General features: G+C 43.7%; 1 long non-coding RNA gene across 4 annotated transcripts; it reads right to left on the bottom strand.

Moving 5' to 3' along the window:
- Positions 1-789: 789 nt before the first annotated feature.
- On the bottom strand, positions 790-21,896 carry LOC140000745 (uncharacterized). Of its 4 annotated transcripts, XR_011805934.1 has the most exons (5): positions 21,587-21,894; positions 10,718-10,878; positions 8,666-9,474; positions 8,205-8,463; positions 790-1,539 (listed from the first exon to the last, which is right to left on the bottom strand). It is a non-coding gene; the product is annotated as an uncharacterized lncRNA (long non-coding RNA). The 4 variants fall into 4 exon arrangements; XR_011805932.1 differs by lacking the exon at positions 790-1,539 and having other exon boundaries at positions 7,854-8,463; positions 21,612-21,896; XR_011805931.1 differs by lacking the exon at positions 790-1,539 and having other exon boundaries at positions 7,854-8,463; positions 21,587-21,895.
- Positions 21,897-23,537: the final 1,641 nt, after the last annotated feature.

Below are 23,537 nucleotides of genomic sequence, written 5' to 3'. Positions count from 1 at the left end.
TTCTTTTCTAGCTGCTGGAGATGAATTAAAAATCAGAATAGAAATGCCAAGTCTTATAAAATGTGCAACCTTTCTTTTTATTAAAAAAATTTCCCGCAGTGGAAAAGTAACTTTTTAAATTGAAGAGACAAAAAAAAAAAAAAACTTCTTTTGTGCAAATGTACGTCTAGTAATCTGATATCCTGAATGTGAATCTTTGTAAAATAGTAGCACCATTACTTTCATGAGGAAAAGATGAGTCTGTTTCATGAGGGTTATTTGAGAAAGAAAGGGAAAAATGAGGTGAAACCAGCTAGAACAGTTTATCTATTTAAAATAAAGTGATTTAGGGTTTCAGCATTTTTTCCAGTAACTAGAACAGAACTATTAATTTACAAAAAAAAAAAAAAAAAAAAAAAAAAAAAAAAGGCAAATGTGTCAATGAATAAAAGAGAACTGAATGAGTTTAAAATGGCATGAAAATTCATTTTCAAAGGACACCAACAAAAAAGGTACTAAGAAGCTTTATACAGTGTTGCTAGAAGCAAATAAAAGAAACAGATTTCTGTCACAAAAGAAATAACCATATTGTTTCTTTAAATGAGGTCTTCTGGAACTGTACTGATGACTGAGAAACCTGTCAAACACAAATGGCAGCTGCCTGAACCGTACCATCTTCAAATGGGGACAGGACCCCAAACATTATTTTTGCCTTTGAAAGACAGAGAGCAATAGCAAATAGTTAGTTATTCTGCATAACTACTTATCACCGTAGAATAAAAATGCAGCACAGAGGTGTACAGACGTGGGAAGAGATCAGAGGACTTGAAAATACCAGCACAGGAAAATACCAGAGCTATAACAGGGTACAAAAACTCACCAAGGTCAATTACTGATCAGTAAATGGATGCAACCTTAGAAGCTGGCTAATGCCAGCTTCAGAAATAAAGAGAGCAAAGAATATGCATTCAGTACATAGAAGTCAACATCAATGGTGAATATATAGAAGTCAACATCAATGGGGTGATCGGCCCACACAAGCAGCACAAGTTAGCACAACGATTTGGTGGATGATTTAGCAAACTAGTGTGCATTAATATGGAAAAAAAAAAAAAAAAAGTTGAAAAATTGTGCAAATTACCCAGCTGAAATTTAGTTTTAGCAGCCTGAATCCATGGAAAACTGCAGCTTTTGGGAGAGACCCATGCACCTCCAGAAATAGTTTCACCTAGCTTGGAGACCCTGGGATTCAATTGTAAGTAGCAAAGCTCAGCATAGCTTCAGTAAGTGTATATAGGATGGAGAGCAGACATACTGGTCACCTTGCAGGCACAACAGAACAGAACTGAAAGATCCTCCAATTTCTTAGGAAGTATCCCTTGGTCTTATAGCTAACTACAGCAAATAGGAGACTAGCTGTACTGCAAAGGTCTTCCTAGGCTTGCATAAGGTTTTCCAGCACCATAGACCAATCTCCTGACCTACAGTAGAAGGTTCAAAGGCTTGACTGGTGGTTGTTTTCTTCTCCTTCTCAAATATCCTATGGGAGTCAAGCAGCACCTGAAAAAAAACATGAAGTGGAGAATCAGTGTTCTTCCACCCAGAACATATCCCCACTTAGAAACCCAACACTTACCTCCATGTATCTACAGCCAGGCAGTGCAGCAAATGAAGCCCAAGAGAAAAGAAGCAGTACAAGTAGTTTAGCTCATTTAATAACCTTTTAATATGATGGAAGAAGAAGCAACATTGGAGTAATGTAATGGAGACAAAGAGGATTTGAGGAGTTTAGACCTATATTTCACAAAACAAACAAACAAACAAACAAAAAACCCTTGTTATTTCTGCATGAGAGAATTCCTTGAAAGGAGAGATATGAACAGAAACCAGAGCAATTTAAATAATTTGAATGGGTTCACCTCCCCTCATACCACTGTTGGCCAACAGTTGATGCAAGACACCACGCTGTACAAAAGTGAAAAAGAGGTTGATCACTAGTGCTTGGCTCCCTGCTGAGCATCACCACCAGAAGTTCTCTGATGGAACAAGTTGCTACAGGTGGTTGTGGTGAGCTCAGCTGCACCATGCCTTGAACATTTGCCACACCAACCAACAGAAGTCTGTGGCATGACCCAAGGACAAGACTCAAGGAAGGAAATCAACTTCAGAGAGTTGATGCAGCGAGTGGTCTTTGCAAGCTGACTTTTAGCATGGGTTTCTATATGTTGTAGGATCTTCCTTGCATGTGCACACTGCAAAGAACAGAAGACATATTTATGGGAGAGATGGGCAAAGGAGCTGGAGCTGGAGTGTACCAGTAAAGGAGTTTCTTGTGGCTGAACCAGTGTTGCTGCTGACAGTGTTTCTGCCCCTGTGCTCAAGTATTTGATGAGTTAGTATCTCTCAATCTCATTTTCACATCTGCCATCCCTCCCCTCTGCCTCTCCTCTAAGCGCCAAGGACCACAGTTATTACCAAGGTCCTCAGAGCTGACTGTTTGCCTTATCTTATTCACAGCCACTTCTGAAGGACCACTTAGAGCACTTCCAGAGCTGATATGAATTTCACCCACACAATTTGAGATGAAATATTGGTGTTTGCTGGTTCTTTTGGGAAAAAAGCAGCGTGACATGGGAGACTTCTGTAGTCTGTCCCAGGGATGCCTAAAGGTTGCAGCTGCTATTCTTTCTACATGAAGGGCCCTGGAGAATCAGGCTCTCCTGACCTATCCAGATAGCTGAAGCTACCTTTTAAATGACTAATCTATGTGCATTCTAAATGCGCTCTATGACTAATCTGATAATACTATAAAGCCTTATTCCACTTCAACTGTACAGGTGTCAGGGGACTTGGAATGGGTATCATAATCCAAGACTTCAGAAGGTAACCACTAGCAACACGAATGCAAAACAAGGTTATATAATATGTCCTCACACAACCCTCCCCCAGCACCAACTTCTTCACAAAAAGGGAAGACGCATGGGGAGGGGGAAAGGGCAACAGAGACAATCCCAGGAGTGACAGAGATTGTCTGAGATCTCAGTCAGTACCGGTTTGTAGTAAGGGAACTGGGTGTATAACCTGCAGAGAGAAAACCAGGCACAGTGCTTTCCAACGCACATGGCAGAGAAAGCTGACGCCTGAGCCTTGCTGTGGTACTAGCACCACCGTGAGTCTGGGCCACCGTGAGTCACAGCTCCCAGAGAGCTCTGAACTCAGGCACTGAGAGATATCATTTGCTCCTCATGTAGACAGATTCCAAGTCATCTTATGGCCTTTCCATCTTGTCATGCTTTCATCCTGGTGGATGTCTATACACCTCTGTTTAAGGATAGCTCCAGTTAAATTGTTGTTTTTGTTTGCTTGTTTCTTTCTTTCCCTTCTTACTTTTTCCTCCACCAGTTCAGAAATAAGGTAAAATCTTAATTATGCCTAAGCTCAATATAAAATGAGAAGCAAGTACATACAGGGTAGTCAGGAGATTAGAAAACAGGAGCTGAGCTGCACCCATAGCAAACAGAAAAGAGAGCAGATCTGTATTCACAGGTTATAATCATTATATTAATTTTCACGTCCAGAACTGATCACTAAGTTCACTATTAAATAATATGTCATTATTGGAAATCCCATCTATAAGCTTTTCTTAGAGTTTTAAATCACTTGAAAGGATTTCTCCAATCATTTATCCTGGGCTGCCAATAACCACTTCTGTTTCTGCAGATAACCTCTGTAACATCAGGACAAAAGGTTATCAATACTCATATCATGTCTTCGAGAAAGGCACTGGCAGACAGAAAAATTAGGAGAGGTCCATTAGCAGATTTAATGCAAATTCACAGCTTATGTAAAGTAGTGAAACAGACAGGCAAGGGTGGGTGCTACAGAGATGATGATGGCTGCAGAGGAGCAGCACCAGCCACTGGTTGCAGCCCAGCCCACCCCAAGGACGTTGTCCCCACTCCTCAAGGCTTCCTCCAGCCTAAGCCAGCAGGTCACAAAATAAGCCCATGGTAAAAGCAGAACTACTCACCAAACAATATATCTATTTTTTTTCCCCCAAATGAGCCACCTCTGCTGCCCATTAGCTTTACTCCTCACCTGTTTATTTGGGTTAACTGAATTTCTTCAAAATACAGCCAGACCCAGCGTGGAACAAGGACTCTGTTACTGTTAAAAGCTCTTGGCTGTTTTTCTTATGTCTACAGCTAAGGTCATTGGGGAACCTACATGATGCAGAGGGAGCTGTTGGCAGGACAGGCTCTGCAGTTTGCTATCAGCAAAGCTTGTGCACAGAGCTGTACACTGGTGCCATTTTCTCTTGATTGGACTCGAGTTAATATTTGCTTTCCTGCCTCCCCAAAGGCACCTGTAGTTTTCAGATTTATTTCTGCTGCTTCTGCTTTTTTGCATTCTGAGCAGAAAGTATGGATTTCAGTGTTTCTGTCCACTAGGTCTCACTGGCAGGATTGCCTGGAGAATCAAGGAAAGTGCAATGCTCGCTGCAGAGAGGCTGATGAGGACTTGGTTCTGCTCTGCTCCCTGTCCACCACCTGCAAAAGGAATAGCCCCTGTCACCAGTTGTTCCCTCCAGTCTCATCGCCATGACTTTTCCTGTGATTGCAGATGGTAAAAGTGGTGGCCCTGTTTTAATCTGTGATTCTGGGCAGTGGCTTTCTGCAGGAATAAGTGATCTGTGTGTCTCTGTTTCCTCATTTCTGGCTGACTGTGCCATGATAGCATGTTGCTCACCAGCACACCTGCTCATGCAGCGCTAACCCAAGACTGTTCCACCACCTTGACCCTGAGTAAATCCGGGATGCACCACATGAATATTTGTAGTATAATGGTAATATTCTAATTAAAATTGGGTCTGCACCCACCCTGCTACCCACAGATCCTAGGCCTAGCTTGCTGCTGCACCCAGGGGCTGAGGTTGGAGCCCTCAGGCTCAGCTTCCCCCTGCACAGTGCTCCACAGCAGTGACTGTGCAGGGTCTTTGATACTTCCTATTTTTTTTGCAGGAAAATGTTAGGTGGGAGATGGGAAGGGAAGGGGGCATTATGACCATAGCAAAAAGAGGGATATCACATTTCAGCCACGTTCTGAAGAATCATTAGCAAAATCTTAGCTCTGTAATAGACTGAATTTTAATTATAATGTTATTACCATACTAGCAATATTCATACGACGCACCATGGATTCCAACATTTGGTTTAAATGGAAAATGGACGGAGAGAGTACATGAGGCAGAAAACGAGTTAAAAGCACCCCGAAGAAAAAGCAGTGCACCCCAGACTTACTCAGGCAGTCATTACAGCTATCGGCTGGCAGCAAAGAAGTGGAGACAGGGGAACAATGCTTTCACCTGATTGATGAAAGCCTGAAAGTTAAGTAAAATAGAAGAAAATTTTCAAGCAGTGAGGGTTTTTTTCCCACATAGTGGGTGAGGAAGCCTTTGAAGCTTATCAACACATGCTATCAGCACAGCAGCTAGAAGACAAATGTATTTTGTTGGACACTTCAAAAATATTTAGGAAACACTGTAACCCTCGAATGAGCATTGTGTTTGAGCAGCACCAATTTTGGCCTCATCATGTTGGAACAAATGGGATCGACAAGTGTATAGCCAAACCGAGACAGAATGAGCAGTAGCAAGAGACTGAGATTACTGAAAATGATATGCTTAGAGACAAAATTGTGTTCCATGTGACTGACAAAAGGCTGGGAGAGAGGTTATTAAGGGAGACGGATTTGTGCTTGCAAAAAAGCAATAGACATCTGCCAGGTCTTGGAAGCCACACAATGCTAAAAGCGATAATGTCTGGGCAAAGTATTGAAAAGTCTGCATAAACTGTCAGACAAAGCAGCATGAAAAGTAGCAGATCTAGAGCTCAGCCACATGAGAGCACGAACAAGACATGCAAATCAGCAACAGGCTGAAATGAGAGTGTCTTTCATGCTACTGAAAACGCTGCTGCGTGGACAGCGCAGATGTTAAGGCTGGAGGTGTATTCCCCCAACAAACAACAGTGCCAGAAATCACAGGAACCTAAAGCCTTTGCCTAGGCCATGGGTACCCAAAGTGGAGGTGAGTTGTGTCAGGTGCAGGTTTCAAAAACAAGAAGACTTCTCTGGTGCTGGGGTTGGCACTAAGTAATACCTGCTTTTGTAAAAAGAGCCAAAGAGCTGGCCAGCGAGGCTCAGATGCTAGTTCGCCCAGAAACGAGGAAAGAGAGACACCCATACCACTAATTCTTGCAGAAAGCCGAAAGCTGCCCAGAATCACAAAGAAAAATAGGGCTGCACTATGTACCATCTGCAATCACGGGAAAAGACATTGTGATGAGACTAGAGGGAGCAAAAATCATTGTATCTGTAATGGGACAGAATAACTGAAACATTCATGTGAGAACATTACTGTTTTATGAACCCTGTGTGTTGTGCAAATATCCAGTTGGAAGCTGGGAGAGTGGGGACACAGGAGACCCAGCTGCTGCAACACAGGTTGCCAAGATGTTTTTTCCACTTTGACAGTGAGTCCTACTTTCTCTTCTTCTGTTCTCACATGTGTGGAATTAGCCCCATGTGGGAGCTAGCCAGCATGTTTGCTGGTGGTGCCAAAACACACCTCGAGGACCGCGAGGCCACCCTTGATGGCGCTGCTTAGGCATGGCAGAAGGCCATATCCTGCCACTCAGCCTGAGGGTACGCAGGAAAAGAGAAGGAACACCTCCAAGCAAAATCACAACCCTAAAGGGTAACCTGCTACCAGCGGGTCCCCGTGCCACAGTAGAGAAACCCAGGATATCTGGTGCTGAGACATCCTGAGGGCAGTGGACTGAGGACGAAGCCACAATCCAGCCCCAACAGGCAGCAAGGGCTCACTGCCCCATCACCATGCTGCTTTGGTTTGCCTTCGCTTCACCACTCATCCCAGCCCCCTGCAAGGACTTCTCAGGACCACAGCAAAAAGGAATTAGAGATTTATGAGCCAGGCAGTGCTGCATCAGGGGACAGCCCGTCTGAGGCTCTAAGGTGAGGTGCAGCACTGGTGCACAGCCCAGGAAATATTGGTGGCACTGTGCCTGGGACACTTACCTAGGGAAATGCAGTTTTTCTTGTGACTGGGGATGCTGAGCCAGTCTGTGGAGTTTGGCTTTGCTCATCTGGTTAAAATCAATAGCCTTTGCATTAACATCTTTCCCCGAGCAGAGAGCTGCCTGGTGATACCAGAAAGCTGCAGAAGCCTGCTGGTTGTTAACTACAAGCTCCTGTCGGTTATTAACTACATGTTCCTGTGTTTCCAGCAGCACAGATAGGGTTCCTGCTCCAGTCCCAGTGCAGCTGGATAGGTTCCAGTATCTGGCACAGGTGCTGAGCCAAACTGTGCCATGGACATGCACCAGACCACAGCCCATGGCTGCTGGCAGCCTTCAGGCAAGAGCCACTGCCTTCATCGCCCTGCTTGCAGGTAAGTGCACTGGAAGAGGCTGACCCAAATCTCGTGGCAACCTCAGGTCCATTTGCCTCAGTAATGGAGGAAGGGTAGCATTCAAATGCATTCTCCGAGCCCCACCAGGTATCCTCTCATCCCCCCCGCTGTGCCTGCTTCACAGCCCAGACTCTCCCTTAATCCTCATCCCTTGGCACTGCAGTCAATTAACAGCCTGGAATTGAAACTGGCTGTGGAAACACAGTCTCTGGTGGCAGAGCACAAAGCCCAGATCTGCAAACACACAGGTACACAAGTCTGAGAACCAGGCGTATTTTTAAAACTACATCATCTCTAATGAATGGATTTTCTCAGGCTTAAAACATAATCAGCCCTAAACCTTCCTCTGGCAAGCGGTGGGTGCTTACTTTCACACGTAGGCTCTCTGAACAGAATTTTTATTTCAGGGAGGATTTTTCCATTCTTTTTGCTAATTGTTCTCAATTTACATCCGATGCTTCCCCCCAAAGTTTGTTAGATTTGTCTGCCACATCTGTACCATACACAAAAGTGGTACAGAAAGCTACAGTCTGAACTGTGCCAGCTGGGTGTTATTTAGATGCATTTAAGATTCTGTACATCAGGCTGAGCAAGTACAATTCAGCCTGGAGAGCGCTATGTTTGGCAAATCTACTGCACATTGTTATTAAGGAGCAAAAATAAATCTAAAATAGAAACCTCAACACCCCACTTTATATATAGCTACCACAATATTTTCAAAAGAGCTGCTCACAATGAAACTGGTACGAGGCAATGAGGCATTATTTGCTCTCTGCAAGGCCAGATGACATCCGTCTAGTTTAACCCCCACCACAATGCTGGAACAGCTTTCCCAACCAGCATCCCCACTCCCAGCCTGCAGCATAGAGAATCTCCTCTGGAAGCTGTCCATTTCCGCTGAAAGCTCCAGCTGAGAGGAAGTCATCATTCCGGGTGAGAAGATGCCACTTTTGTGAGGATGCATGCAAGGATCACACAGCGCTGCAGACAACCTGGAGGGGAACACAGAGAGCCTTCATGAGCATGGGTCTGCATCCCCAGCCAGGAAGGCAGACACCACGGGAACAGGCTGCCTCCAAGTGGCTTTATCTCTGCCTTCCCCCCTTTATCTAGCCCAGCAACCCCTTCCTCCCTGTGGGAATATTTCCCTCTGCAAGCCTGATGGATGTCCCTGGGTGAGGGCTGACCACTCACCATATCTCTGGGTACAGCCTCGCAGGTCCTCCTGCAGGTCAGCAGCTATCAGGTGAAACTGGACGTGTAAATCACAGCTGAGGTGGGCACTCACAGGTGTGTTCATTAAAGCTCAGCAGGCTTCTCCAGAAAGCCCAGGGGGCAGAGGCAGCGCTCTGCTCCAGTCCGCGTACACTGGCCCAAGTACACGGTGTAAGTGTGAAAAGAAAGTTTGTCTGTTTTTGTAGCTGATCAGTCCTTAAGGTGTCCATCATAAAAGTAATGATCTTCACTTCCTGTCTGCTCTTTTATTGGCAGTTGACCTGTCAAGAAATTAATTTTCTTCCCTTGTTATATGTCAGAGTGTCCCTCTCAGCATGGTGTTCACAAGTACATTATACAATTTCATCAGCATTGGAAATAAGCCTATCCTGCACATGTACTCGGTGAAAAGATAGAAGTGGCCATAAACAACACAATCTCTTTAACATGACCTTGGCTTTCTATGAACTATTACGTCTCTATTTTCTCCATTGTTACAGAAGCACAAATGTATTTTATTGATACATCTATTGATACATATTTAGAAAGCGCTGATCAATATCTGGTGTCTTGAAAAAATCCATACTCAAAAGCTTTTAGCCTCTGAACCCATCTCCTGTTTGCCAGTCTGTATAATCAATAGATATATTTGCTAGGAAGCAGAAAAGTATTGACTTGCTAGTAAGCGTATGAAGTAACTCAAGCAATTACTATTAAATATCATTTAGTAATTGTTACAGGAGTCTCTCTGCTGGGAGGCAGCCCATGTCAAAGTCTGGCAAGATGAGCTGTAAAGGAAAAGAAATCAACGATAAGGAGTTTGTGTAATATTGTATAGGTCATTTTATTTCTGTCAGGATACCAGCATATGCCTCACACAACGAGAATACTTCTCACAAATCAGAACACCAAAAAACAGTGCCTCATTCCCCAGAATTGACACTAAGCACAGGAAAAAAAAAAAAAGAAAAAAAAAGAAAAAAAAAAAAAAACTAGAACCATGAAACTGCAGATACATTTTGAAGGAAGCTGCTACATCAAAAATTTAAGAACAAAAGTGTTCCTTTGAGGGCTGTACCCTGCTTCTACACTGAGAAGAACTTAAGCCTATATATATAACAGCATCTCCTGGGAAGTTTCACAATAACTGTAAATCCTCTTCTGTAAACCTAATGCGTTGACTGCCATGAATTTACTGCAAACTCCAGAGACACCGTGCTGCTTGGAAATGTATCTAGCACATCCCTCATATAAACATAAGACCAAAAGACCAGGCTTGCACCAGGTTTGCTCGTGGCTGCCTTTCTCCTTTCCTCCACCTGCAGGGAACACAGACCTGAGACCTCCCCAGCGGTGCTGCCCACTGCAAGCAGCTGTGGAGTCGGCAGCAGGTGATACTGTTCATGTCCCAGTGCACAGTGTTCAACATCCTGCATATTAAACTGCTGGAGAGGGTGGGCTGGTGCTGAAACATGCCATCCTGTGCCAGTGCAGGGAAGGCAATAACCCCTGGAAGCCAACAGCTATAGGAGCAGTGAGATTTGAAGGTGAACGGGGGGCTGCCTGGTCATTATAGTTATCAGTCCAGAAGAAGACGTGCAAAATAGGTACCATGCAGCATGCTTATCAATAGGGTGGGGATGAAGGCTGGAAAAGTAACAAACCTTGTTGGCTGGCTTTGGGCTGGGTGCAGAATGATGAGGGAATGATAGTAGCTTGTGGCAGCATTTAGGCTCAGCTTTGTGGGTGCTCAGTTTTTGCCTCATGAGCACCCTCAAAGCTGAGCATTCTGCTTGATCTCCTGACAACAGCACAGAGCTTCATGCAGATGTGTTTCTGTAGCCCTGAAGCCAGCTCCGTAGCCAGCAGCAGCATGCAAGAGAGGCATGGTCTGACACAGACTGAAGTGAAAGCCCAGGGTAACACTCTGCTTCACTGTGTTTTGTTTCTCTCCTCTTCTGAGACAAGCAGAAATCTGCCATCCCATGAATGGGAGATTAAATAAAAGGCTGTCATGCATTGCTATCTCACCTGATGCCTGCATTTGTCCATTACCGATAGGCTCCTTCTAAATTAGCAAAGACCTCTTAAAGCAGAAGCTTGTTGAATTTGGGCACAGGCTTCCCCCTCCTGCCTGAGAGTCCTCCAGGCTCCTGGCACTGCTGCTTGTACTGCCCTTGCACCACAGCATCCTGCCAAGGGAGAAAAAGCACTGGAGAACACTGAGTAATTCAGTCAGCAAAAACTGGTAGTAAATTGGCAATAAGCTATTCAAAACTTTTTTTTTTTTTTAATTATTTGCCTGAGTACCAGAGAAGAAGGAATTGTTTGATTATATACATCTCTCACTGTGTTTTAAAAGTGCAATTGCTTCAGATACGTTATGTCACATACTTATGCAGATACATACACATACAAACTGTTCCCAGTTATTTTTCCATTCAGAAACTAGGCTTTGGCCCCAAAGCCCTCATTATTTGTCTTTTTGTGACTCTTACGCATCGTTGTTACTTCTTGTCATAGAATCAGTTTTCATGAAAACAAAAGTATTGCTGCTGGCAGATGAAGCAGACACCAATTAGCCCAGTATCTTGCTCAGGCAGTAACCAGCAGGCTGACACTAAGCCCACCCTGGAGAGTCAAGTGAAAAATTGTTTATCTCACAAGTCTGATCTTCACCTTCAAACCTCCATTTGCAGCACCCATCAGGCCAGGCACTTCACTATTCATCCCAGAGACCCAGGAAGGAAAGGAATATTTCCCTAATGGCAAATCACAATTTCCTTGCAGCCACCCAGTGATGCAGGGCATGTGGCCTGAGACAGACTGAAGCAGCACACCTCCCTCCTGTCAGGGCCACCAGGGTCCCCCTGCACCCAGGGGGATGTCACCTGCCCTATCCAGACAGTTAATGGTAGCTAAACTGAGGCTGGCTTGAGGAGTCCAGCTGCAGCCCTACACCAGGACCTGTGTTCAGAGGTGCAGGAGAGGGGTATCAGTGTGTTTAGTTATCTCTTCCACCCATCTGCTCAGAATCCTCAGGGGTGGGGGAGACACATGCCTTCTCAACAGCTGAGCCCTCGAGCAATTTGCAGTGGATTGTTTTGCCCTGTGGCTGTCGGGGTGCAGCTGCCAGCTGACACAAGGATGATGCAGATGAGTTGGAGAAATCATCTCTTCTCAGGACTCACATGGAGGAAAGATGCCATAGTCACTGCAGAAAGAAAGAGAAAGGGAGGAAGGGAGGAAAAGGAGGAGAGAAAGGGGGCGAGGAAGAGAAAGAAGAAAAGGGAAGAAAAGGGAAAGAAACAAAAGGGAAGGAAGAGAGACCCCAGCACTGCAGGGTGGTATTCTAATGATATGAAATGGATGTGTCAAAAATAGAATACACCCACTTAAAATGAATATCTTTTAAAGAAATAAATGTTCTTTGCAGAAGATGAAAGGCTGCACAAAGCAACACATGGGAAAGCAAATAAATGAGTAATGGTTCCAGGGAAGGTAACCACTCCAGTGTGAAGAGCATTTCCAGTTCCCTGTGCTGCTGTCATACTACTCTTCACTACAGAGCACGTGTATTATTCACACTTCAATTTCCTCCAGACCTTGCACTGTCTGGGGAAAAACAAGCCTTTGGAGCCATATTGTAACAGCACTTGGTCACCCAGTCTAGTATCACACAACAGCACAAGAGCAGCTCTGTAGACATCTCCCATGCCCAGATATCCAAAATGCCTTGCAAAGCTGGACAAATGACTGAGATCTGTCAAGCAAAAAATCTGTCTGACCCTTAGAAGGCATAAGCCATTTTCTAATGTAGACAGGTAGCACCAAAAAGTTTGAAGACCATAAACCTCATCAGTAGAACTGTATGTGGGAAAAAAAAAATAAAAAATTTAGAATTCACAACAGACAAAATTATACACAAGCCCTCAGTGCAACATGATGATATTAAACAAGTAATTGGTTTCCAGGAATGTGAAAGACTGAGTAGGATTTAACACTGAGGTCATTTTAGCTCTCAGTACAAAACTGATGAGTTCAATATCAGAATTCTGTAAATTGTTCAAATTCCTATGCTTTCAAAGGGATGTTAAAAATACATTGGCCTATGCTTTTAAAGGTGTTCTAAAATAAATTGAAGAGACTGTCATGAGAAGAGAAATTGAGGTTTGAGGACAGTCTTACTAAGTGATTCAGGGAACTTGAGCTGCTAATCTTATAAAAATAATAATAAATAAAAAAAAAGTAGAAAAGTAAAAATAAATAAAATAAAATAAAATATAAAATAAAATAAAATAAAATAAAATTAAATTAAATTAAATTAAATTAAAATAAAATAAAATATGAAAAAAATGAAAAGATAGAGGGGTAAATTGATTACAGGGTATAGGCAGATGCACAGAGCAAATATCAAAAGCATTAAAGGTATTTTTAATATGGGTAAGAAAGACATACATAGAATCACTGGTTGGAGTTAGCACCAGACAAATTAGAAACAAGGAGCAATTTGTTACAGCAAGGATGATTAGGACAAACCATTACTGAAAACAGCATTTTCCTTTTTGTCTTCTAATTCAGAAAGAATATTTTCTTGGGAGGGATGCTTGTTGCACAAGGTTATGGTCCTAATACAGCAGTTACAGATGAAAGCATATCACCTCTGCTGCAGCAGATTGGGCTGGATGTTTCTTCTGGTCTTCATCTTTGGAATGATTTGCAAAATACCTGACCTGATAGTTACAGTGAATGGCATTTTGAAGGTAAATATCAGACTTGTGAGATAAAAATTATCTCCCAATGACCTTCATGTCTATTAATGACAATGCTGCATATTAAAAACACATGCCTGAACTCAAAATGTCTTTTTTTTTTTTTTTTTATTTAATTCCTAAAGAAATGCCGTTGGGTCAACGTGAAATTGGTGCCATGTCCTGTCTGAAGGCAATGTTAGCTGGAGTGGATAGCATTTCTCATGCCTTCCTCCAGTGACCTGTTGTTCCAGGAGCATTTATCTAAAGAGCAGAGTAATTGCAATCCAAAAAGTGCATCTTCTAGATAGAATCAAGAAATGCCAGTGTACAGAAACCTCCTGAACAGAGGCACAGGAAGTCTTATATATTTATAGCCACACGGGGGACCAACATTTCTGCTAGCTACTTGTTACACGTAAAACAATTTGTGCAAAGATTGATAAGAATTTAAGTCAAACCTTATTTTTTTCTGACATCTAAATGAACTCGATTTCTGAAAATGTTGTGCGCTACAGTATATTCCCTAAATTATCCATCTCAAAGTTCACATCAGCCAACTGACGGCTTCCTAAATTCAAGCTGTTTTGTACCAAGCACTAAGACAACCCGAGCAGTTATACCAGGTACAGGAGATGAGGTTTTTAACAGTCATAAACATAAATCATCTACATGTAAGTGTATGATTTTCTAGGTCTTCCAAAAGCAGTGACAATAACTGTATCGCCGTGGCTACCCCTAGATTTTGCAGAGAACAAGCATGTGTCTGTGGGAAATCCTTACACCATTTATACTTCCCAAGAGTGCATGTATGTCGTGTGTGCATACACCTGCTCTCACAGCCTAGCAAGGATGGCACCAAACTACAGCAATAGGGCAGGGTCTGGTTGCACAGAAATCACCGTTTGTTCCTTGCAGCATTTAATTCTAGCCTCATTACACAACTAATGTTTTCTAGGTTGCAATGTATGGTGTCTTGGGTTTGGTTACTATAACCAGTAAAACTACTTGGGATTAGCACACTGTACCTGTGGAATAATCATCCATCATAGCTGCTCTGCTACTTCAGGACACTCTGTGACCGACTACCTGAGCACTAACTGGGAGGAAACTTGTTATTCCCAAACAGCATCACTTGGTGAGTTTGGCTGGGCAACAGTAACTTCATTTCTGGCAATCCAGTATACATGTTTCTGTGGAAACAGGAACCAGCAGAATGCACTCTCTTAGCCACTGGTTTGCTCCAGTCTCCATGGAAACAGTCATTGCATGGGTGAAAAAAAGGGTAATGACTGCAAAGTAATGACTTGCTGGAAGCTTCCCTCAGCCTTAATTTTCCTTTTGTGGTCTGTATCACTATGAAAGAAAAAAGAAAAATGTCACATATGATGATATCTCAAATGCTTGTAATTATGAAGATTGGGATCATAAACCATGGCCTTAGGCTTTCAGGAGCTCAGGCAGTCCAGCACCAGAGCCCTAAGAGAAGTTTGATACACTAAGGGTGTGTTTGCATTCTGCAGAGGAAGGTGGCACAAAGACCCAGAGAGCCTGCACAGAGAGTCTTGTTACTTCTGAAAGCATCACATCCCAGAGCCCCAGGCTACCAGGACCAGGGAAAGCAATGTGCTGTGGGACTATGACAGCTAGCTGCATGCCTGGTGAGACTGCCCTTAGCAGCAGGTGCCTTGGCACAGGGAGAAGTCCCCACATTGCAATACCAAGGCACATGTGTCCCTTTCCAGTTCTCCTCAGCCTCCCAACACTTCTCACCAGAGCAAACAAGCTATTTTGCCTTTTTTTTTTTTTTACTTTTTGTCTCTTCAAGAAGTCCAGCAGTCCCACGATATTGCTCCCACACAACTAACTGCCTCTCCTTCTGTGACATGACCTCCAAAGCAGCACAATCGCTGCAAGACAACAGAGATCCATCTTGTGAAAATCAGCTGAGGATTTTCATGCACTCTGCGTGTGACCTCCAGTTCTCATTTATTTCTTCCTTTTCCTCTGAGCATCTTCACCATAACCTTCTTCATTTATTGTCACCCACCCCCTTTTCTTCCCTCGCTGTCACTAGCACCTTCTGCCCACGTACGTTTTTGAAAGAAAAAGCCACGCGGACACCTTTCTTTTCTCAGCAGCCACCATTGAGGATTGCTGGTTATTGTTTCTCCTCAGCTTGCCTTCTGCAGACATCCTCACCTCCCACTTCCTTCTGGTGAAACAGACAGAGGTATCCCACCAAGTAACAGTGCACAGTTCAGAGCACAGCCTGCATCGCACTGGCATTGCTCTGTGGTGTGCCTCACCAAACAAATGGAGACATGCCACGACATCCTCGGGATGTCAGAGCCCTTCTAGGCACTGTCCTTGTGGGTGCCAGAGCATCAGCTTTTAGCCACCTTGTGCTTGTGCAAAAAGGCCTGGAAATGATGGTGTTGATCACACAGGGGAGCAGACAGTCAGGGCAAGGTGCAGCTGAGGAAGAGTGGTGGTCTGCTGAGGTGTCAGGCCTGGTAGGCCCGGTGCTGCTGCCCACATAGGCATAGCAGTATACAGAGACTGGTTAAACTCTGGAAAGTTGAGTACCTGGTTTGAACTTGACCTGTAAGGGTCCTTCCCAAGGAACATTGAAGCACCCCCTACCACAGCTTGCCTCTTTCCTCTGTTACCTTTGGGGCAATGGATTAGGAATTGCTCTGGTGTGGTTGGTGTGAGTGCAGGCCTGCCCCTAACTTGGGTGGCTATTTAAGACAAACAATCTTTAGAAATACTCCACTGCCAACTCCTGCCACACAGTCCTGTGGTGAGACATTCCCCTGGGGCTGGTGCACACCCTCAGCCTCTTCAGTGCAAAGAGCTTTTGAGCTCTTTTGAGCTGACTGCCAGAGGGTACTCAGGTGGCTGTTTTGTCTCCCCACAACAATCACGTGAACAAGGCTCCATCTGCTCGGGCAATCTAGATAAATAAAACTCACTGCTAATAACTACCTGACCATAAGTACATGGCAGGAAATAATTGATCCATTTACATGAGAAGCTCAAAATGCCTTTGGAGTCTCAGAGAGGCAAAAAGAAAGGTCCTAGTACCCATAGTGCTTTCTAATTGTTCAGTGGCTGCTAGAGAATCAGGCCTAGCTCCTTTTAAAAGGAATTTAGGGACTCAGGGTAGAAAGATATGTCATGTTCCCAGTGGTGGTGCAATTCTGGAAATTCTCATGTTATTATTATTACTATTGCACTGCAATAATGGCTAAAGGCCCAAAATTAACTATTGTCACACATTCTGACCCCTTCCTCCCCCCTAAAGTGTAGTGTTGTATGCACAAATGTGTTCTTTACCTAGAGAAATCACAATCTGATTATAAGTTATGGCACAAAAATAAGACAATACTGGTACAAAACATTTGCTAAGGGACAAAATCAAAGCAACTGCAACAATCAAATGGTATGTCAGAAGTATAACCTTTCAGGGGAAAGAGGTATTTTATTGTCTAGTTAAAAATCTGTGCTGTGCTTCTAGAAAGGAAAGCCATGGCACAGGCAGTCAAAAGTAGCTTTTAGTATACAATCATAATTAAATGCTGAAATACTGATTTTCTTTCCTTTTACTAGACCAAAAAGCACACCTGTCTCACTTCCAGCTGTCATAAAAGCAAATCAGAAAAGTCCCAAGTCCAAAAGGTTAACAGGCACAAATCCAGGAATTGCCAACAGCCCCATGATCACAAAAAACAATGACCTAATTAATACTTCACAGGCTTTTCAGATTGTTCCAGTGAATCTTTCTGTGACTGGCTCTTCCACTTCAGGCCAAACAACTGTCCCTTCTTCTCCAGGAGACACTCGGTATTACAAAGATGACTATCCAAAAAAATTTTTATTTTGTAACTATTGTTGTTAAAACATCTGGCCAAGATTGAGGACATAATAAAACCATTTACTGAGCAGCTGGGAATGGTGAAATGAGAGAGTTAACAAGAGCAATGAAAAGATGCATACTGAGACTGAAAGACACCATGAGCAATTGTCCAGCCAAAGCATTTTGTTTCTGTAACATAAATGTGTCAGAAATATTGAGAACTTCATAAATCCCTGTTAATAGCCTTCAAGTTATCTGCTGCATCCCAGTACTACTTCTGACAGTGCAACAGAGTTAAAGTCAATGGGGAGAGAGATCTGCAGGGAGGCAATTTCTACAGGGTAGTAACTCTACATGTTGATGAAATTTCAATTTAACGTACGTGTATTCTTTGTACAAATGACAGGTGAACTGTGATAGTAACAAGGTTTAAACAGCATATGGAAATTTATCTCCAAATCACATGTCACTTCAGAGGTTTGGCAAGTCACTCCACTCTCGAAAGAAAAATCTATGAAAACACAATCTGCATAACACTGGCAATGTCAGAGTTTCACTTTCTCCTTTATCCTTACTGAGCACAGATAATGGAAGATACTCTGCTGGAAGATTCGCGTGACCTACGTTCCTCGCTGCATGCAAAGCTGTGTTCAGATCTCACCTTTCTGACATTGCTGTCTATCACAGAACTTGGATGCTATGAGGAGGCTGGGCTACACAAGTAGCTGGATGAGTGCGACTTCATTTGCTTTTCACGGAGCCTGCACAGGGTGATTTTACTGAGGTCCACTTAGCAGGAAGCAGCATGCCTGCTCTTTTGGGCAGCTGGGCACTGCCCTGTTGGGGGACTGACAATCCTCTCCCCCCGAAAAAGGGAGAAAACACAGGCTTTCCTGTGGGATCGTGGAAGGTGCTGTTGTCCAGACACAGAGAGATGCCTGCCCCTCAAGCAAAGGGGGAAGGGTACACACGTCCCACCTCTGCAAGAATCCAGAAACATTGCCTTCACTGAGGCCATCTTTGTGTCATCCTTGGTATTGTCAACTCCCCAAATCCACCCCCATCAGGCAAAGAGATGAAATTATCCTCTTCACTGGAGGACTGAAAGAGGAGAAAAGCAAATGTAAATCCTCAGGTCCTCAGCCCAACTTCTGAACTGTCTGTGCCTCCTTATGCCTCTGCCAGTGTATAATACATTCAGTTGCAAAGTCAGCTGCAAGTGCTTAGTTGCAACTCTACCTGGCTGGTTGGATATGGAATTTGTTTACCTTTCCCCTGACATCTCACAGTGGGGGGATAAGGAACCTTTACTTTTACTGTTCCCATTTCCTCCCCATTCTCACCCCAGCATCAAATTTCCCTCCAGTGCAAAAAGAGCAGGAATAAAATTAATAGCCATACCCAGCAAAAGAAGTATCTGTTCTATATATTATCTATTCTTTCTTTCTGCTAAGACTTCTGTGAGCTGCACAGCTCTTTATGTGTAAGACTAGAACAATGCTTTTACAACAGCTGCCACTTTTCTACCCGTTGGAAACAGGTTAATCTGAGCAGAGGGCAAGAGTTATAATTATAGCCTGTGGGAAATTTTAATCTTCTATTCCTATACTTTCAAAGCACAAAATTTCTATTTATATGAACTTTAGAATGATTCCTTCAAATTTCTGAATTATGTTCTCCCAAACAGAACAAAAGACATTTTATTTCTCCATACCATTCTCCTCCCTTTGCTGTGAGAGCCAGCAGCCCCCCCAAACCCTTCAGGTGTCTCGCCTTGCCCGGGTTCCCACTAGAGGGCTTTGCCCCGAGGAGGACATGCCTTGATGCTGTCCCTAGCAGTGCTCCCCAGCAGAACTCTGCCACTTTCTGAAAATTGGGGCACTGGAGGTGTTTCTCACATCACCATAACAGCTCCTCTAGCTGTCACCAAATCCCTGACAGATCTTGGTTTGCCAATGGGGATGGAAATACCATCTCTCAGTCCTGCCTCTCTGTTCAGGAACTCATGAGTGCAGCTGGTCCATTTCCTAGCACCATGACCAGCCCAGTTGCACTCATTCGTAATTCCAAATCCATCCTTTCTTCTCTTTCTTCATGCCACTGCAACATGCCTCTCCTCTCCAGCATTACCTGCACCCCCTCACTTTTCCACTTTCTCCTGGTGGTCTGCAGGCTTGTAGTGATTGCCTTTTTGCTTGTGGGCATCTCTTCCACACATCTGAAAATGGATGCTTGGCTTCAGGGTGTGAGTGAAGAAGTGCAGCCATTTGGCTAGGCTCTGTCTCTCAAGGAGCTACATAAGGCAGCAGACTTTGAATGAGGGCAGACTTGTAAGGCAGCAGCCTTTCATCCCATTCTTCCTGAGGATGCTTAGAAAACACACCCCCAAACCACAGAGGCTGCAATGAAATTATTCAGATCGTCAGTGCTGATCTGACCCAACTCACACAGAATGCAAGCAAGGGTGAGTTTATGCAGTATGATGAAGCATTATATGGAGAAACCTGAGGTAACAGAAGTAGTGGGAACACCTTAGTTTGGTGCTTCACATTGGTTAATCCATCCTACTTCTTGGCTAGATTGGTTACCCTCAAATAGATTGCTGTACTCCTGCATAACATCTCTGGACCAGCAGTGACGTTGATGCCTCCTTGTTGCACAGGGTAGGCAAACCTCAAATTGCTTCTAGTCAGGTCAAAAACTACAGAAAAATCTCATAAGGAGGGTGGAGGATGGGGGAAACTGTTTATAGAAGAAAACCTTAACTTGATAAAAATTTCTGTGAAGAGGCATATGCTTCCTAATTATTCACTTGTCTCATAAGCAGAGGGAGAGTGGAGGGGATAAAAGACAGACGTAATATGTAATTCTCATTAAGCTGACACCAAGTATCTCTCATGTAATCACTACATTCCTGCAGGTTCTACAAAAAAAAAAAAAAAAAGAGCATTTTCACAGCCTGCACACAGAATTATGAGGAAATTCTTGGTCTATGTCTACATTTAGCCACAGGCTGTGAAGAACAAAAAGACTCATTCAGGTATAACACTGCTCACTCAGGAAGAGTAGCATGTTTCCTATAAATTAGAAACATCATGGAGATAAAACCTGAGCAGGGACCCATGAGTGGTGAGGCAGGATGCTGGACCCATGGGTGGAAAGGTTGGATGGTGGTATGGCCAACCCAAATCTGCATGATGAAAAGTCATTCCAGGGTCCCAGTATTGCTAAGCACAAGCTGCTACCTCCGAGATGCTCGTACTTGTTCTGACAAACTCCTTGTGTGCACAGAGCAGCAGGTACCGTTACCGCGAACAACAGCTCACAGTTCATGCTTGACGGCCTGCCTGGCTGTGTTATTGCCATTTACCACCCAGAAACCCAGCTGTAAAGCACTTAAAACTGCATCTGTAAAGAAAACTGTAGAAAATGGCCTAACCAGTGTTCTCACCCTGCAGCATTCTGGAAAGGTTGCTGTCACTGCGGTAAGCAGCAGAGGTACCTTTCAGTGTCCCTCATATGGTAGCAGACGCAGCTGCGTTACATGCAATTTGGACTGAATCCCTCTTTAGATCTCCACATTGCCAAAACTCCTGTGCCCTCCTTTTGTTTTACCCCATCGCTACTTATTACCTGGCACTTGCTTCTTTAGCATATTTGAGTGCTTCTCAGATTGCAAAGTGCAGTGTTTCGCTGTTCCCTTTTGTAAAACATCTTGCTGCTTCCCTATGAGCAGCAACTGCTTCAGATGTTGTTTTCGGTAAATACACAAATTGTTTGCAAAATGACTTCTGATTTGGGTATTACCGCAGGAATGGGCAGAAGAGCTCTTTTCCTTCTCTAACTTCTTCCAGGTTGAGATGTAGAGAGGATTTTGCTGCAGGAGAAATTTCAGAGAAAGCTTCTCCATGCCTGATTGAACCAGGCTTCTCACCTGCCACACTCCTTTTTTCACTGATGGCTGACATATTTTTGAAAAGGCAGGACTGCATGTACCGATATTACCAAGCCACTCAAAGCACTACAGAATTTTTTCACCTCTATTTCTGTCTCAGGGTTACGACTGTGAGATATTTTTCAGGGTTTTATGCCTAATAAAACGTTGCTGTCTCTCACTGGATTCTGTCACTTTAAATTACTCAGGAAGACTACAGAATGTGTCTTTTCTTTCCTCAAAGAAGTCGTTAAAATCACTTAGTTCAGGTTTAAAATAAGCTCTCTCTTGCTCACCCTCCCTCCCACAGCCAGCAGAAGAAAAGAGGCTCCACACTTCCTTCCAAAACTCACATTGCTCTGAGCCCTGGGGTCTCACCCTTGCATGACGATCAGCAATGTCTCTGTGAGCTGCTGGGATCCAGGTGAAGCAGGGCCCCAGTGAGCAGCCCTGCCTGGGCTGCCCCTGCATGACTTTGCTCCTGACCAACCAGGGAACCATCCCAGGAGAGCTCTTGGTGCTCAACATGCATGCACAAGCAGGACATATGGCTCAGGTAAGCTGCCAAGTAGAAAAGGGGTAGTGAGATGGAAGTCATTTGGTCCCCTGCTCTGCTCTCTAGCAAAACTGATCATGCGTGACACACACAAAAATCCAGCTCTAGCTTCTCCCTCACCACCGGTGGAGTGATAAGGACTTAGCTGTGCGTTGGCCCACCTGACTCTCCAGCTGGCTGCAACTGTACCCCTCTGCCTAATGCTGCAGGCATTCAGCTGTGCAGCAGGCAGCTGCCGCATGCTGGCACTCCCACTCTATTACATGAGTGGGCAGCTCTGCCCTAATCACCTCTGTCTCTTTCTGCAACTGCACAGCCTTTACAGTACTCAAAAAAGCTGCAGCCCAGCCTAGTGCAGCTTTTAGGAGGTCACCACCATGCCTTCCTCTATCTTGTTCCTGTCACACCTGCCCTTGAAATATCAGAGTCTGTGTTCACAATACAAACACTTGTAAGGAGCACTGTGTTTCACAATGAGTTAAATTTACATTTACATTTGCAAAGGACAGGACTGAGCATACCCCAAAATCCTAGCATCCAGAAACCTGTGGGCCTCTGAGCTCACTGGCGAAATTTCTCTCTCAAGATACAAACAAGATCTAAGATGTCTCATTCAGATAATGTCCTGAACAGGTCACTGGCTTTCATATGAGGATAGTAGACAGCAACAAATACATTTCAAAAGTTATTTACAGGACTGTACAGCCATCACCTTACGTGTATACCTGGATCTCAGAAATGAAGGATGAAGGCTGCACTGCACCAAAGTACTAGACCATCTCAGTCACTGTCCAACAAAGGTTGTTGAAACCATTTGCCCTTCTTTCCACACATTTCTTGATTCTCTGCATTCTGTTTCTAGTCTTTGCATATTTTTATTAACTGTAGTTTGTACCTTTGAAGATAGGCATAGGGTTAAGCAGGAGAGATGTGCAGAAGGAAAGAAGCAGAAGCACAGCATCCAAATAAGCCATTCCTTGAAAAGAAGATATGTGTAACTGAAATATGATGAGCAAGGATTTGATGCCATGAATGGCATGGCCTGCAGATGGTGGGGTGGGGAGATGACTAACAATTGGGTGGGTTTGGGTAGGTGGATCCTACAGTAGTTGACTGTAGAGATGAACAAGGAATTTAGTGGGAGAGGCTGAGAAGAAAGACTGGATTTTAAAATATGATAGAGGAAGAAGAAGAAAAAATACTCAGAAAAAGATGTCTTAGTAAAAATAAACATGAAAATAAAAGAAAAATATTACATCAGAAAAAGAAGCTGGTATTTTAACTAGCTTCATTCAACAAGTGACTCAAATTAAATTAAAGACTTGTGTTGCAAGTAGGGCTCATTTGAACAGGTCAAGCTCTTAGTAAAGAGAAATGCAACTCTCTTCAGGGAATAAGGACAAGTAACTACTCAGAATTCCTGCTTTTCTACTGCTTAGGTCTCAACAGCATTCACACTTTGCTGCCTATATATCCCACCAAACTATTTGGAGAAGCTCTGTCACAGTGTATGTCTGGACTCTCCAAATGCAGTTGGATGGTTTTGTGTTTGTTTGTTTTACCTAAGTATATATTGTTTATTCTAAGTCAGGAGGTTCTTCTCTTATTCACCCTTTTTCCTAATCCACCAAAAAATTTCTTCTTCCCATCTGTTTATTACATGTTACGTGACTTCTTGTGTTCTTCTATTATTAGTTAATATCAACAGTGTAAACATGTTTGAAATGGAAGCAATACGTGCAGCAAGC

This window comes from Anas platyrhynchos, chromosome Z (genome assembly GCF_047663525.1).
Source record: "Anas platyrhynchos isolate ZD024472 breed Pekin duck chromosome Z, IASCAAS_PekinDuck_T2T, whole genome shotgun sequence".
In the NCBI taxonomy this organism is placed as follows: domain Eukaryota; kingdom Metazoa; phylum Chordata; class Aves; order Anseriformes; family Anatidae; genus Anas; species Anas platyrhynchos.
This window is presented reverse-complemented; position numbering and strand designations above follow the sequence as displayed.